Source organism: Doryrhamphus excisus, chromosome 12 (genome assembly GCF_030265055.1).
Source record: "Doryrhamphus excisus isolate RoL2022-K1 chromosome 12, RoL_Dexc_1.0, whole genome shotgun sequence".
Taxonomy (NCBI): Eukaryota; Metazoa; Chordata; class Actinopteri; order Syngnathiformes; family Syngnathidae; genus Doryrhamphus; species Doryrhamphus excisus.
This window is the reverse complement of record NC_080477.1, coordinates 14,702,376-14,715,973: the sequence shown is the minus strand read 5'-3', so window position 1 is coordinate 14,715,973 and position 13,598 is coordinate 14,702,376. Positions and strand designations below refer to the sequence as shown.

Genomic DNA, 13,598 nt, shown 5'->3' with positions numbered 1-13,598 from the left:
AGCAGGCGGGTGGGGGTGGGGGTTATGTTACTCTATGTACATCCTCATGCGTGACGCTTGGCTCAAATCCAGATATGAGCTTAAGTTTGTGGAATAAGCTGAGAATGTGTGCATACGTATACCTATGTACCTGGTATACAAGGTATACCTGCAAACAGCTGGCCCATTTGGCAATATAGTTGGATGCTAAGGGCATTATGGACTCCAGGAAGCGGCAAAATCATTATCTTATTGATTACGGCTGCAAAGTACCTCACAATTGAGCCAAACAAAGTCAGCAGCACTTTGATAAGAAGGTGAGAAAAATGAATGAATCCAAAAAAGACAGTGGCGCCTTGGTTAATGTCATTAGCTGTGCCAGGATGTCCAACTCAAACCAAAACAAACTCTAACCAAAACAAATTTTCCCATAGAAAAGTCCAATTAATCCATTCTAGACACCCAAAATGATAACACAAAACATGTGCAGAAAATAATGCAAAAATAATGACTATAGAAAAATTAATGGACAACTGAACATCAGTTTTACAAATTTTTGTCGGGGAAAAACCCAAGCTGACCCAGCTGACATTGGGCAAGAGGTGGGGTACACCCTGGACTGGTTGCCAGCCAATCACAGGGCACATATAGACAAACAACCATTCACACTCACATTCGTACCTGCGGAAAATTTGGAGTCGCCAATTAACCTAGCATGAATGGTTAGGATGCCATATAAGGTGTTTGGTGACATGTGCTATGTTTACCTCCATAGTACAGCGCATTTGAAGGCTTATCGTTTGTTACTTGAACCAGAAATGAGTGTTATGGATGTTAGACACGCAGAAACACCCTCAATACCCAAACACGTTGATAGACTGTTTCACAGGAAATGGAGATGTGTAGTATGTATGTATGTATGTGTGCATTGCAGTCGATGATACCTCTGAAATGACGATGGTCTTCTCTTTAAGTCATAAAATTCTGCGGTCTCGAACCAGTCTCAGTATGGTCTCGGTACTGTGCTTTCCGTGGATTTTGTAGCTTGCATTCCGAATTGCTTACTATACATAGTGTTTTGTATTGTTTTTGTACTTTTTTTTTAACATGATTTAATTGTTCTGTTCATTTAGCCCTATTAATACATACAAATATATAAAATGTAAAGAAATAAAATTGTAAATATATAAAATCTGCAAAGGGTGATTAATCATGATTAATTAATTTGCCACCTGTGATTAATTTGATGGAAAAAAATTAATCACTTTGATATTTCTGCTGAAATTGCTGCAAATATGGTGATGTTATCTTGTAGTCCAAACACACATGCACTCACCAGTCAAAGGTGTTGATGGAGGATAAGTGACGCTCCGCAGAAAGTCAATTATTCTTTTCAGTGGTAAGCCACCACCGCCCCCTTTCTCGCTCTTCCTCTCACCCACATCCCTCCACCCTGCTTAAAAGCTTCATTTGCCTCCTATGGAGAAGAGATAGAAACACCATTAGTGGGATGTTGGCAGGATGGGGAAAGGGGAAAGGAGCATCTCACAGTTGGATGAGTTGAGACAGTGTAGATAGACCGCCCCCCACATCCCACCCCCCACCCCACCTCCTCAAAAAGTGTGTGTGAAAATAGACGACAACAGCTTCTGCATGGGTGGCATCAATTAGGCTGTGACTTGATTTTAAAAGATGTACAAGTTTAAAAGCGGAAGTCTGCCTGGCATCTTTTCTGAGGGGTGGCAAAATAGATGGATTTGAGTGCAGCACTTCTAAAGGCGAAGACCCCAACCATTATTTCCATATCCGAGCCCCCATATCCTCTGTATGTGTCACATGTGACCCCAGCTAGATAAATGGTACTCATGTGTGTTTACGTGCACACGTTTGGGCGTGTGAAATGCCAGTGAGCATGCCGGCTCTGCTTGACTGAGCTCGGCTGTCTGCTGGAGCACAATTGGGGGTCTCTCTGTGTGAAAGAGGTCACCACACACACATTCACAGAGGGACAAATAAGGAAGTTTGGATGAACACTCATGAACCCTGTAATATAATCAAAGACTATGCAAATGTACTTGTTTTGCAGAAGCACTGGAGAATTTCAATATGGTTTGAAGCATTTGGGTGCTTGTTTCCTGACATTTCAGTTCATAAGTTTTAAAGTTCCACACAGACAATGTAGGTGCAAAGACCCCAATGGCGTCAAGGCAGGGAGCTTTCGTCGGGTTAACAAAGTTGCAGCAGGAAGAAGGTCAAGCTGAAGTGGTGGGCAGCGGGGGCACAAGTGCCACCAGGCAGGAAAAATGCATCCAGTTCATCAATTTGTTTGCATTAAAAGTGACACAAATACACGTGTATACTACAAAATATGGCACTTTAAGACAAATTAAATCTCTGAAATCAAAGTCAAAAGTGCTTACTAAAACGGAAAATACCAGACACTATCTATGACCAATTTGCTTATTGTACATACATAAGTAATAATAAATAGCCGAGATATTTTGCTACCAGAACAAGAACATTTGACTTTGAGTTTTGACTTTAATTCCCCTAATTTATTTTAGTGACACTTATTACGAAATAAGACAACATGAGGAGTTAAGCGAACATCAGAAAAAGCAATGTACGTATACTGTTATTTACAGTACATTTGCACGTGTTATATAATTAGTGGTTAACATCTTTTTGCACTGTACGACACTTGAAAATTAAAGTTGTATTATTCAATGTATAACCTTTTAACATGTAATGTAATTTAATTTCCATGATTTCCTTTGGAAAATAGTTTTCAGCAAGACACTGAAGTACACAACCACATTCAATAAACAGCAATATAACAAGATGAAAAGTACTGTAAATGGATTGAATGGCTGCATTGAATACAAAAAGAAAATTGACTATACTATTCAGAAATGGAACAAGTTTGTCAAATAGCGTTCCAATCGCTATCAGCAGCGTCTTTTTATGCTTGTGTAAACAACCTTAAACAATGTACTTCCCTGTTCTTTCTATCTATAAAGCTGTCTATCTGGATTGTCACAGTTTTTAGTGCTTACATGCACTAAAATAATATATTGCATGAATTAGCTTGTAAACACTCTCAAGCTGCTCTCAAGTGTGTAAGCAAGTTTCCAATTCAATTTTCATTTTGTCCCAGTCGCCCGGTCCCAGTCGGCTCAAACCTATTTGGCATTGTTCCACGGATGCTGGTGTGCACGCAATTGGGCTTCAGTAGTAAACATACTGTATATACACAAACATGGAGGACGCCGGCATATGTTTGTGCTGTAGCCAGGGGGATAGTCGATGCCGCTGCTGCTGCTGACACTGGGCCTGTCTGCCTGGTGTGCCCCCTTCTGCACCAGTAGAGCTGGCACAGCCTCCTGCCTCTGCCCAGCCCACTCGTAGGGGCGCCAGCTGGGCGCAACCAGGAGAGACCCTGCAGAGAGAGGACGCAGGTCAGCCGTGACAGCGGGACGCAGACAGAAGGACAGAGGTGCAAAGTTTAGTGATGCAGAGCAGGGGTTTGAAAAATTGCACTTCCAAAAAGGCCAATCCTAGATGACTGATGAGGTATTCGCTATGCACTGATCTTCTGTCAATCACAGACAGACAACGATGTTCTGGTTGTGAGTCAGTTCCGTTTGTAGACTGCGATGTGAGTCAAGTTTGATGCAAGTTGTAACATGGAACCCTGTAAACCTGAATTGTGAGGAAAATTGAACATAAAGGTCATGAACCGGAGATGCAGCCAAAATGTAACTGCTTCGTGATATACATGACATGACTATATGATAAACCATTGTCGTGTAATGCATCATTGTAAAATCCACTTTGAAGTTAATCTAGAGCAGGGGTCTCAACCTCAATTTATCTGGGAGCCACTGGAGCTAGGGTCTGGGCGAGGCTGGGCCGCATCAGGTTTTCCAAAAAAAACCAACATATTTATTAAAAACAGAAAAATGACTAAACTTTGCTTTGGTTTCGATTTTCTACAAGAAAAGCTCTGATAAAACATTCCAGTTCTCAAATATCTTAATTTTTATTTTTCTACACAAAATAAGAAATAAGAAATAAAATAAATAAACAAATCAAGAATAAAGAAAATCAATCAATCAGTAATAAATAAATATAATAATAATAATATTAATAAAACGGCAAATAATAAAAACTTAAGAAACCACATATAGTTGGTGGTTGGACAAATTATTTTTTTTTCTGATTAAAATTAACAAAGCATTATTAGAGCCCTGTAGACATGACAAAACACGACTATAGTCACATTTATACTCTTTTTATTTACAACATATTGCGCAACTGCAGGGTCTTGAGACACATGCTAACTCGCAAACTAGAGGGCTAGCGACCTAAATGGTAGCCTCCAAGTTATTTCCTTTAAACTTAAAAAGCCAAAAACTTACCACTTCCACACGGATAGGGAGGATAACTATTAACAGTTATTTAACCTTTAACATGAACATTAATCAAACGTAATATTGTTTTGTGGGTACATGATACCATACAGCATCCATATCAAACTTGCGCGGGCCGCACTAACATTAAACTTTCATATCAAGGCGGGGGCCTCAAACTAGTGTCCTGCGGGCCACATTTGGCCCGCGGGCCGTGTGTTTGAGACCACTGATCTAGAGCATCCTGGACCATTTGCGACTGAACTGTCAGAACAGAATGCTAATGTTATGCATATGTGTGTAGCCCTCCTGGTTTTTAAGGGCATTATCTGGTTCCTAACCTCCTCCTTCAATCCTCAATGTCCAACCGCCCAACTGAGGCAGGACTGACAAGGCAAGGCCTCAAGGCCACCCTCTAAGCTTCAAAGTCAACGGAGAAGTCATTACACCATGAGAACTAAAAGGGCCCTGAACACACCCTCACCTCCCTCTCCTGCCGCACCAGACCACTCCTGTGTGTCAGCACCCCACCACAGCCCACGCCGTCAGCCATCACAGCCTCCCTGCACAGACACTGGCTCTCTGGCTGGGGCGGCCTGGCACAGCTGCACCGGGAGTCGTGCTGTCACAAGCAGTTAGGGTGACAGCCACTCACACTTCATAACGTCCCTCTCACAGGTCATCGAGCGACAAGCTGGGTCACCTCGCTCCAGCAGACAGCCCCGGGGGGAGCACCACCACCACCATTGTTGCCTCCCCCACCTGACTCCCTCCTCCGTCCAGACATGAGGGGGCAGGTGGAGGGTAGAGGTGTGCCGTACTGTCGGGCTAGAGTTGAAGGAATCTGGAGAGATGACACCAGGGCCACGGCTAGGACAGGCCCTGGATTGTCATCAATACCGCTGGCACCGTGTGGGGGTCAGTCAATGATGACTCGAGTCAGCTGAAACTTGAGAAAAAATTTTTGAAATTTGCATAATTTAACCGAGATTAAAAACAATTTCATCTGATCATATTTATGTTTCATACAAACCTCACTGGACATTTCATTAGGTATACCTGAACAATTGAAGTTGATTATTTTGACCATGGGCGGCACGGCGGTCTAGTGGTTAGCGCGCAGACCTCACAGCTAGGAGACCAGGCTTCAATTCCACCCTCAGCCATCTCTGTGTGGAGTTTGCATGTTCTCCCCGTGCATGCGTGGGTTTTCTCTGGGTACTCCTGTTTCCTCCCACATTCCGAAAACATGCTAGGTTAATTGGCGACTCCAAATTGTCCATAGGTATGAATGTGAGTGTGAATGGTTGTTTGTCTATATGTGCCCTGTGATTGGCTGGTGACCAGTCCAGGGTGTACCCCACCTCTCGCCCGAAGACAGCTGGGATAGGCTCCAGCACCCACGCGACCCTCGTGAGGAAAAGCGGTAGAAAATGAATGAATGAGCATTGCATCATCATGAGCCGATGCTTCAATAGCAAATACAGCGACGCCTGCTTTTTTAGCGATGGTCAGTATCGACTTTACAGCTTTTCCTTCGGTGAGCAGTATCGAGTCAACCACTTTTTTTCCAGTGGGTGTCTGAATCACCAAATGACTGGCGTGTGCATGAGTGACAGGAAGAAAAGCTCTGAGTGTCAAGTCATTTGATGGCATATTTTGGTTTCAACGTGGCCTGTTCAACACTTGGGAGTGACGAGCCACGTAGAGGATCTTTGATGTGTACATTTGCATGAGGTCCTTCAAAACAGCAGAGCGCTTATGTCAGTCAGAGAGAATCTTTGAAGTTTGTGTTTTTGCAACAGAATCTAAGACTAATAGTGAAGGCTCTTAGTTTATCACTTAGTTTTCTGAAAATGCGGCCCTGATGCAATTGACTTGACTCGCCCTGATAGAGTCATTATTACTGAAAAACACTTGATGTTCTTGTCATCCTCCATAAGGATGAAGAGATGTTATGATCTTGCTAATAGCTGTAAGAGAGCACCATATGCTCATCGTGTCTGTCGCACGACTGTCAATAATGAGCATTACCTCAGCTCTCAACCGCATTGTGTGGGGTCCAAAGTGACAGCAGCACACAGACCTCATTAATAGTCCTTCCCATAATTGGTTTGCCATTTGAACCGACTGTCCACCTGAATATGTCAAGGCAAAAAATGTCATGATGATGAAGCCCACTGCTGCACAATATCAAGTTATTAGAAACCGAAGAAGTACAAAGTGTTGAATTGAGCGACTCAGAGCATATCCAATGACAAACAATTTGTGCAAACTAATAAAACGACTAGTTAAGCATGTAATTTGAGGACATATAAGCTAATTGGATGCAATGGCTGCATTTGGCTTCAGCTGTGAGCGAGAGGGTTCACCCCTCATTCGCGTTATTCAAACAGTCACGCCCTGAGAGTGCCGCTTAATTCACTGAAGGTGTGCGCATACAGCCACTGAACAATGTGTAGCCATTAATTGCGCTCGCCCTCCCACATCTGGCGCTTCAGCATGACCCCGCCTCTGCTGCGCCCCCGTATCGCTCAGGCCGCCGCAATTTCACACGTAAAGGACCCCAATGAAACGTGAAAAGAATACGTGACATTGTTAAATTGCATTAAAGTGGTTAAAACAGTGGATCTGTGCCCCCCCTTCTCTCACACCTCACTTCAGAGACAACAAAGCCGGATGTGAACACAATCGCACCACGGAACCATTATCATAAAGGGGAACATGGCATCATAAGGCTCTAAACAATTATGGTACACCTCAGGAGAGACCTGAGCCTGATGCAAGGAGGCAGGCCAGAGGGACAGAAAACTTCCCAAACTCACACATCAGCACAATCCGAGAAAAATTGCGTTTTATTCATCAACATCACCTTCATAGTGTGTCAACTTGTCTCCAACATTGTTTGTGTTGTATTAGGTCTTGCATCACGGCCATTTCCCATGAACGATCACTGTTTTGCAAAGTAGTGTTAGAGTTACAGCAAAAAGAAACTAATAAAGTTACAAAAATAACATTGAAATTACAGGTTCTCATATGACAATATCAATATTTTTACATTTGGGGTAGATGTGTGTGGATGTATACATTATAAAATGATTCATTTCCTGTTTAATTATTCATTCATTCATTTTCTACCACTTATCCTCACAAGGGTCGCGGGCGTGCTGGAGCCTATCCCAGCTGTCATTGGGTGCTGTCATCGAGCAAGAGGCCGGGTACACCCTGAACTGGTCGCCAGCCAATCACAGGGCACATATAGACAAACAACCATTCACACTCACATTCATATCTATGGACAATTTGGAGTCGCCAATTAACCTAGCATGTTTTTGGAATATGGGAAGAAACCGTAGTACCCGGAGAAAACATGAGAGAACATGCAAACTCCTCACAGAGATGCCCGAGGGTGGAATCAAACTCGAATCTCCAAGCTGTGTGGCCTGAGCACTAAACCCTAACCACCGTGCAGCCAACTGTTTAATTAAAAACAACTTCATTTAAAAGCACAACTTGTTTGTAATATTACAACATTTTGCTATGAAAAAGACAAAATATTGAAAAATATATCATTTCTAGCTTTTGACAAATTGTATTATTTTTTCAGAAGGAATATGGTGTTAATTATTCCTTCTATGTATACAGTATATTAGTGCTGTCATAATATACAATATGTAATATTATAATATATAATATGTATATAATATGTAAAATAATGTAATATATTTTGACACCTAAAACTCTCTGCAACTCACCGCTCCTCGCCTCGCCCTCCCAACTACAATGACGCCATCTTTTGTGTCCACTTTAGGATGAGACTGACTATTGTTTTCCGCCCGCAACAACTCAAGCACAAGTAGCATACAGTAAATATACATACATACCGAATCCATGTGCACACTTCACAACTCTTAAATACTGTTAAAACTCTTTTAAAACATAATCTCTGAAAATAAAAATGACAAATTAATTAATGTAATATGATGGAATTTTTTTCTTGATATTTAAGTATACCGCATAGTATTATCGCTACAGCAGTTTAATAGATGCTTCGGGATAAACTTATAGGAGACCAGTCTTTACAGTTTGAGGTATAAGTCATGGTCTGATTTTGCACGGCTCATTGCCTTTTCAAATTTTAGCTATGAACATCAAACCACCCCAGCTCCTGCAGCACCACCTCTGTTTCTGGCTGCCTCCATGTGTGCCACTGTGGCGGTCACCCTGCTGTAGGGCTCTGGAGATATTTCAAACATATGTGGGGAATCAATCTTACAGCAAAACCAAAAGAAAACATGGAATGTCATTGAGCAATAAGTATGAAGCCTGTCAGAGGTGGAGCTCAGAGCAGACCCTGAGGCGAGTCAGCCTCAGTGTCCTAGTGAGACAACTCGTCAGCTGACCCCACTCCCTCTCCGCTGCTTCTTCACACACATACACCCATGCCCACGCCCACAAACAAACACAGTCTAATAGCGTAAAGGGAGATCTTCCTAGAATGTTGTGTGTAGACCAGCACAAAAGAAAAAATGTCCCCACAATAAATGATGTTTTTAACAGTAATCATGCATCCATCATGCATCCGAGAGCCTGCTTACGTCCTGTCGGAACAGAATGCTATGCTGTTCACGTAATGCATTCAAGGGCCCTGGTAACTTTGAGTGTTAGGCATAGGTTTACACCTACTCCCTGGATCTCTGAAGGGAACCTGAAATCTAACTGGTTAAAGAAACAGCCTTATAGCTAATAGTGTTTAAGTGACATAGGCCTGCACTACTGATTGTGAAGGCCTTGAGACGTTTAGACATGGTAACACATAGAAGCTGAAATCTGATGGGACAAAAAACAAACATACACTGATACTGCACGCAGTGCAGCCAAGAGACATGCTTCAAAATGAAAATAGATTGTTGGGAATAACAAATACTAGAATTTAAGTTCTAAATGTAGTGCTTCTGATAGCATTTAGGCTATGCTGGCCCTGACGATACACCGCTTTATAATACATACATGTGCTCCACTGGAAACGCTATGTTTTTCCATAAATATGCTATCCATCCATCGAAAAAAGACCAAACAACAATGATAGAATGATTTGTAAATGTTTGATTTTCAATCTGTTAACAGAGGTATACAAAGAGGACAGAATACAGGTAATGGCTTAGTGGGAGCAAGAAGGGGAGAGGGATGGTGTAAAGGGACAAGTCCGGCCCAGACAGACAAGTGAAGGGAAGCAGAAGTTGATGCAACAAGATGTCACCATTGATGGGTCATTACACCCAAGTAAGCATGGAACACTAGCTGGCCCTGCACGGCTTCCTTCTTGCAGTCTCTCTTGTTGTGTTTAAGCACTCTAACAAGAGATCCCTGATCGGTCGACTTACACACACGCACACACATAAACATGTTTAGGTCTCATAATGAGGCTGGCTGCTGTATCATATTAGGTCATAAACCGGCACAAATCAGGTAAATCCAGTTAGAAGTGCTCACACTTTACAGCACATGCATCCAGGATTTGTCTCACAGTTGCATCCAGTCTCGTTCCTCATTATCACGAATCCAAGCCTGCCTCTGCATGATGATGATCCCCAATTGATGGCACATCACGCGAACACCAATCTACAAATGCCTATAGTGTGAGAGTTTGATGGTAAAGCTCAACCATTAGTTGCTGCAAGCGCACGTATTAGTTGGCGACAACACACACAGTGTCCACATCACACAGTCACTGGGCGCATCCTGGAGACAGGACATTTGCAGTGAGCAGTGAGACTGGAATATGTATGCGTTTATTTGTGTGTGAGATGTATTAAACTGCTAATGAGATGTTTGTTTATAAGGCGAGAAGCACTGTGATGATGGGAGTGTGATTTGGTTTGAGGGACTGTAACATTAATAAAGTGAAAGTCTCTTTGGACTGTATCATCACTAATAATCATCTTACGTTTTGCTTGATGGCGGCCATGTTTTTCAAAATTTTACAGACATGCGCTTGCCAGTCCATTAAAGGTGTGTACAAAATTTGGTGGGGATTCGGCCAAGCACCCTAAAGTTACAGTAGGTTTTTTGAAGAGCGCACTGAGACAAATAGAAAAATAAATAAATAAGAAAATAAAAATACAAATAAGAAAAATAATAAAAACATATTTTTGATACATTTCAAGTCAATCCAACTATAATAATTGTCAGACAATTTTTATTCAAAATTTATATTTATATAAAATTTATATTCCATAAATGTCATATTTGTGATGCAGTCTATCCATCCCTCCATCCCTCCATACTGGATATTCTCCATAAACTGTATTCTACATACAGATACAGTATGTAGCATATATTCCGAACGATAAGTCACACTTTCTTCCATAGTTTGGCTGGCCCTGGCTGTGACTTACTGCATCCATCAAAATATATATACATGCTTTAAAATGTTAATTCATACTGACTGACATGAGCAAAGGAGTGAACTATACCATCAACAGCCGCAACAGGGTGCTCTAGGCTTGTGACAACTAGCATTCCTATATACACCACTATACACTGTGATGTGGAATGAGATCGGGAGCTTGGTTAACTTGCGGACTGGAAACCTATTCCACTTGTTTCACATGAGGCTACTCCAGCTGTCACCCACAGAAAAGCTAAGACTGTATAATTAACTACAACAATTATTACTCATTCATTCATTCATTTTCTACCGCTTATCCTCACAAGGGTCGCGGGGGGGGGGGTTGCTGGAGCCTATTCCAGTTGTCTTCAGGCGAGAGGCGGGGTACACCCTGGACTGGTCGCCAGCCAATCACAGGGCACATATAGACAAACAACCATTCACACTCACATTCATACCTATGGACAATTTGGAGTCGCCAATTAACCTAGCATGTTTTTGGAATGTGGGAGGAAACCGGAGTACCCGGAGAAAACCCACGCATGCACGGGGAGAACATGCAAACTCCACACAGAGATCGCCGAGGGTGGGATTGAACTTGGGCATCCTAGCTGTGAGGTCTGCGCGCTAACCACTCGACCGCCGTGCAGCCCCTTTATTTTCAGTGTATCCTGTTTAATTTTCTTAGTCATCCATGAAAGCAGAGAGATTGCCGTTGTGTTTTAAGCAAAACAAGATATTCACACACATCAGCTTTGACTTTGAAAAATAGTCACTGACATTTTTGCCTCTTTTCTGTTATGGTGCTATGGCCAAACCACTAACTGTTTGTGTTTTGTGTGTGCTTTTGTCCAGGTGGTTTGGGATCAACCCAAGCAAATACAGGGGGAACATGCAAACTCTACACAGAGTGCGCTGGATTCTAACCCACAACTTCCTGGCTGTAGTATTGATGTGCAAACGTGATGCCCAATAGTTTTTTTACTATTACTTTTTACTATATTTATGCATCATTTTTTTGTGGTTCTGTTTTTTAAACATAGTTTGGCTTGGCTGAAGCCTGTGTTGTATTGCCCTTCTTTGTCTCTGTGTTGACAGTATGGCTAACAAGCACTTGTTTGTCATCCAAAGTAAAGCCATCAGTGCATGCAATGTGCACCAATCAGAATAGAAACACTGTCATTCAGGCGTAAGCATCTCCATCAATGAAATGAAACAACCTATTTTAATGTTGTCAAAGGGTCACGAAAGAGATTCAGGAGTGGGTGAGGGGCTTGGTGGGGGGGGGGGGGGGGGGTAACCCAGAGGGAGTTCACATCAGTCTCTGTGTGCACATTTAGACTAGCGAGTGGAACTAAAACCTGGCCCCCGCCAACCAACACGCTTTGCCTCCATTGGAAGCGGCAATAACAACCAAATTAGCCATGCACACACAGGCGTCACTGCACGGAGCTCATATCGGTGAGCTGTGGGCCCCAAGTAAGCAGCCCAGAGTCCGCTCTGGTCCACTGGTCCACTGATTCGAGACACGACTACGAGCCATCACGCAACCACAGTGTGAAATTAGAGCAGGGTGTGAAAGTGGAAAAAAAGCACATAAGCACGAGGTTGAATGGCGCTATCCTGCTTGCCATGCCTGATTCATTTCTGAACCTCAACACTGTCAAAGTCAATAAAGAAGAAAATTGTTCACGCTCATATTTCCGTTGTTTTCTCTGTCATGACTAATGTGCCATCTTTGGCTCTGGAATACAAAACACAGCCTGTTTCCTGTAAGCCTAACCTGAATGATGAAGCCATGCACGTGTGTCAGGCATGATACTTTTAAAGTGATCAAGGAAGTTCTTAGAACTTTTCCACAACTCCATGGACGACAGACTCTAGAAATACGGTCATCATGGCTGCCAGCTTGAGAGGCGCTAGTTTGCTTCCTCGACTATGCTGAGGTGCCTTTTAGCAAGGCATTGAACCCCCAAAATTCAAGCGCTCTCACTTTAAATATGTGTCAAAACAAAATGGCACAGGACTCTGAACAAGGCCAAACAATCCTATTTTGGATCTGCCCTCACTTCATGCTTAAGTTTGACATTTTTCCTTAAAATATAAGCATTATTCCCTAAAAGTATTTTCATTTACAATTGTAAAAAGAAGTGCATATTTTTACTGCTATTCACCAAGCCAAAAGGTTTTACAAAATGTGTTTATAATCTGGTTAACTAACTAAAAAAACAACCAAATAGAAATGAATGTTTATGGATATGTGAAAAAGTCCAAAGTGAATTAATCTGAATTTCCCTTAGAATGAATAAAACAAATATAAGATACAATACAAGATAAAAAAATATACATCCATATCATACATTTTATGGTTATTTATAGTACTAGTATAAACAGTGGAATTATGTATTTGGAATTATGTAATAATTACATAAAACACAGATCAAATAAATGGTAATAATTATTATTAGAATAATTACAATGTCCATCATTTTCAGTTACCCTTGACATGCTGCCTACTCTAAGAGCATCCTGTTCACAGGAGCCATACTAGTACTGCTTAAATCATCACCGTCATACACACACACACATGCGCACACATGCACACTCTTTGCAAAGAAACGCATGCATGTAGGAGATCCCCACCCCTCCCAAAGTACAAAGACATTCACTTCCTGTTTGCTTTTTACCTTAACTTGTAGCTCAGCTGAAGGTAGAGAGTCCCAGACACACACTTACACACACACACACACACATACACACAAAGATCCAGGTCAAAGTGCAGCGTCTGATAAAGTCAACATGTGCCGGCAGGGAAC

The 13,598-nt window shown here is 42.1% G+C and overlaps 1 long non-coding RNA gene across 1 annotated transcript in view; it reads right to left on the bottom strand.

Moving 5' to 3' along the window:
* Positions 1–13,598, bottom strand: part of LOC131139551 (uncharacterized) — a 20,569-nt gene extending 6,971 nt beyond the window's left edge. The window contains exons 1-3 of the long non-coding RNA XR_009132257.1: positions 13,470–13,598; positions 3,224–3,418; positions 1,316–1,456 (exon numbers count right to left, since the gene is read on the bottom strand). This is a non-coding gene — a long non-coding RNA (uncharacterized LOC131139551). The remainder of the gene's footprint in view (positions 1–1,315; positions 1,457–3,223; positions 3,419–13,469) is intronic.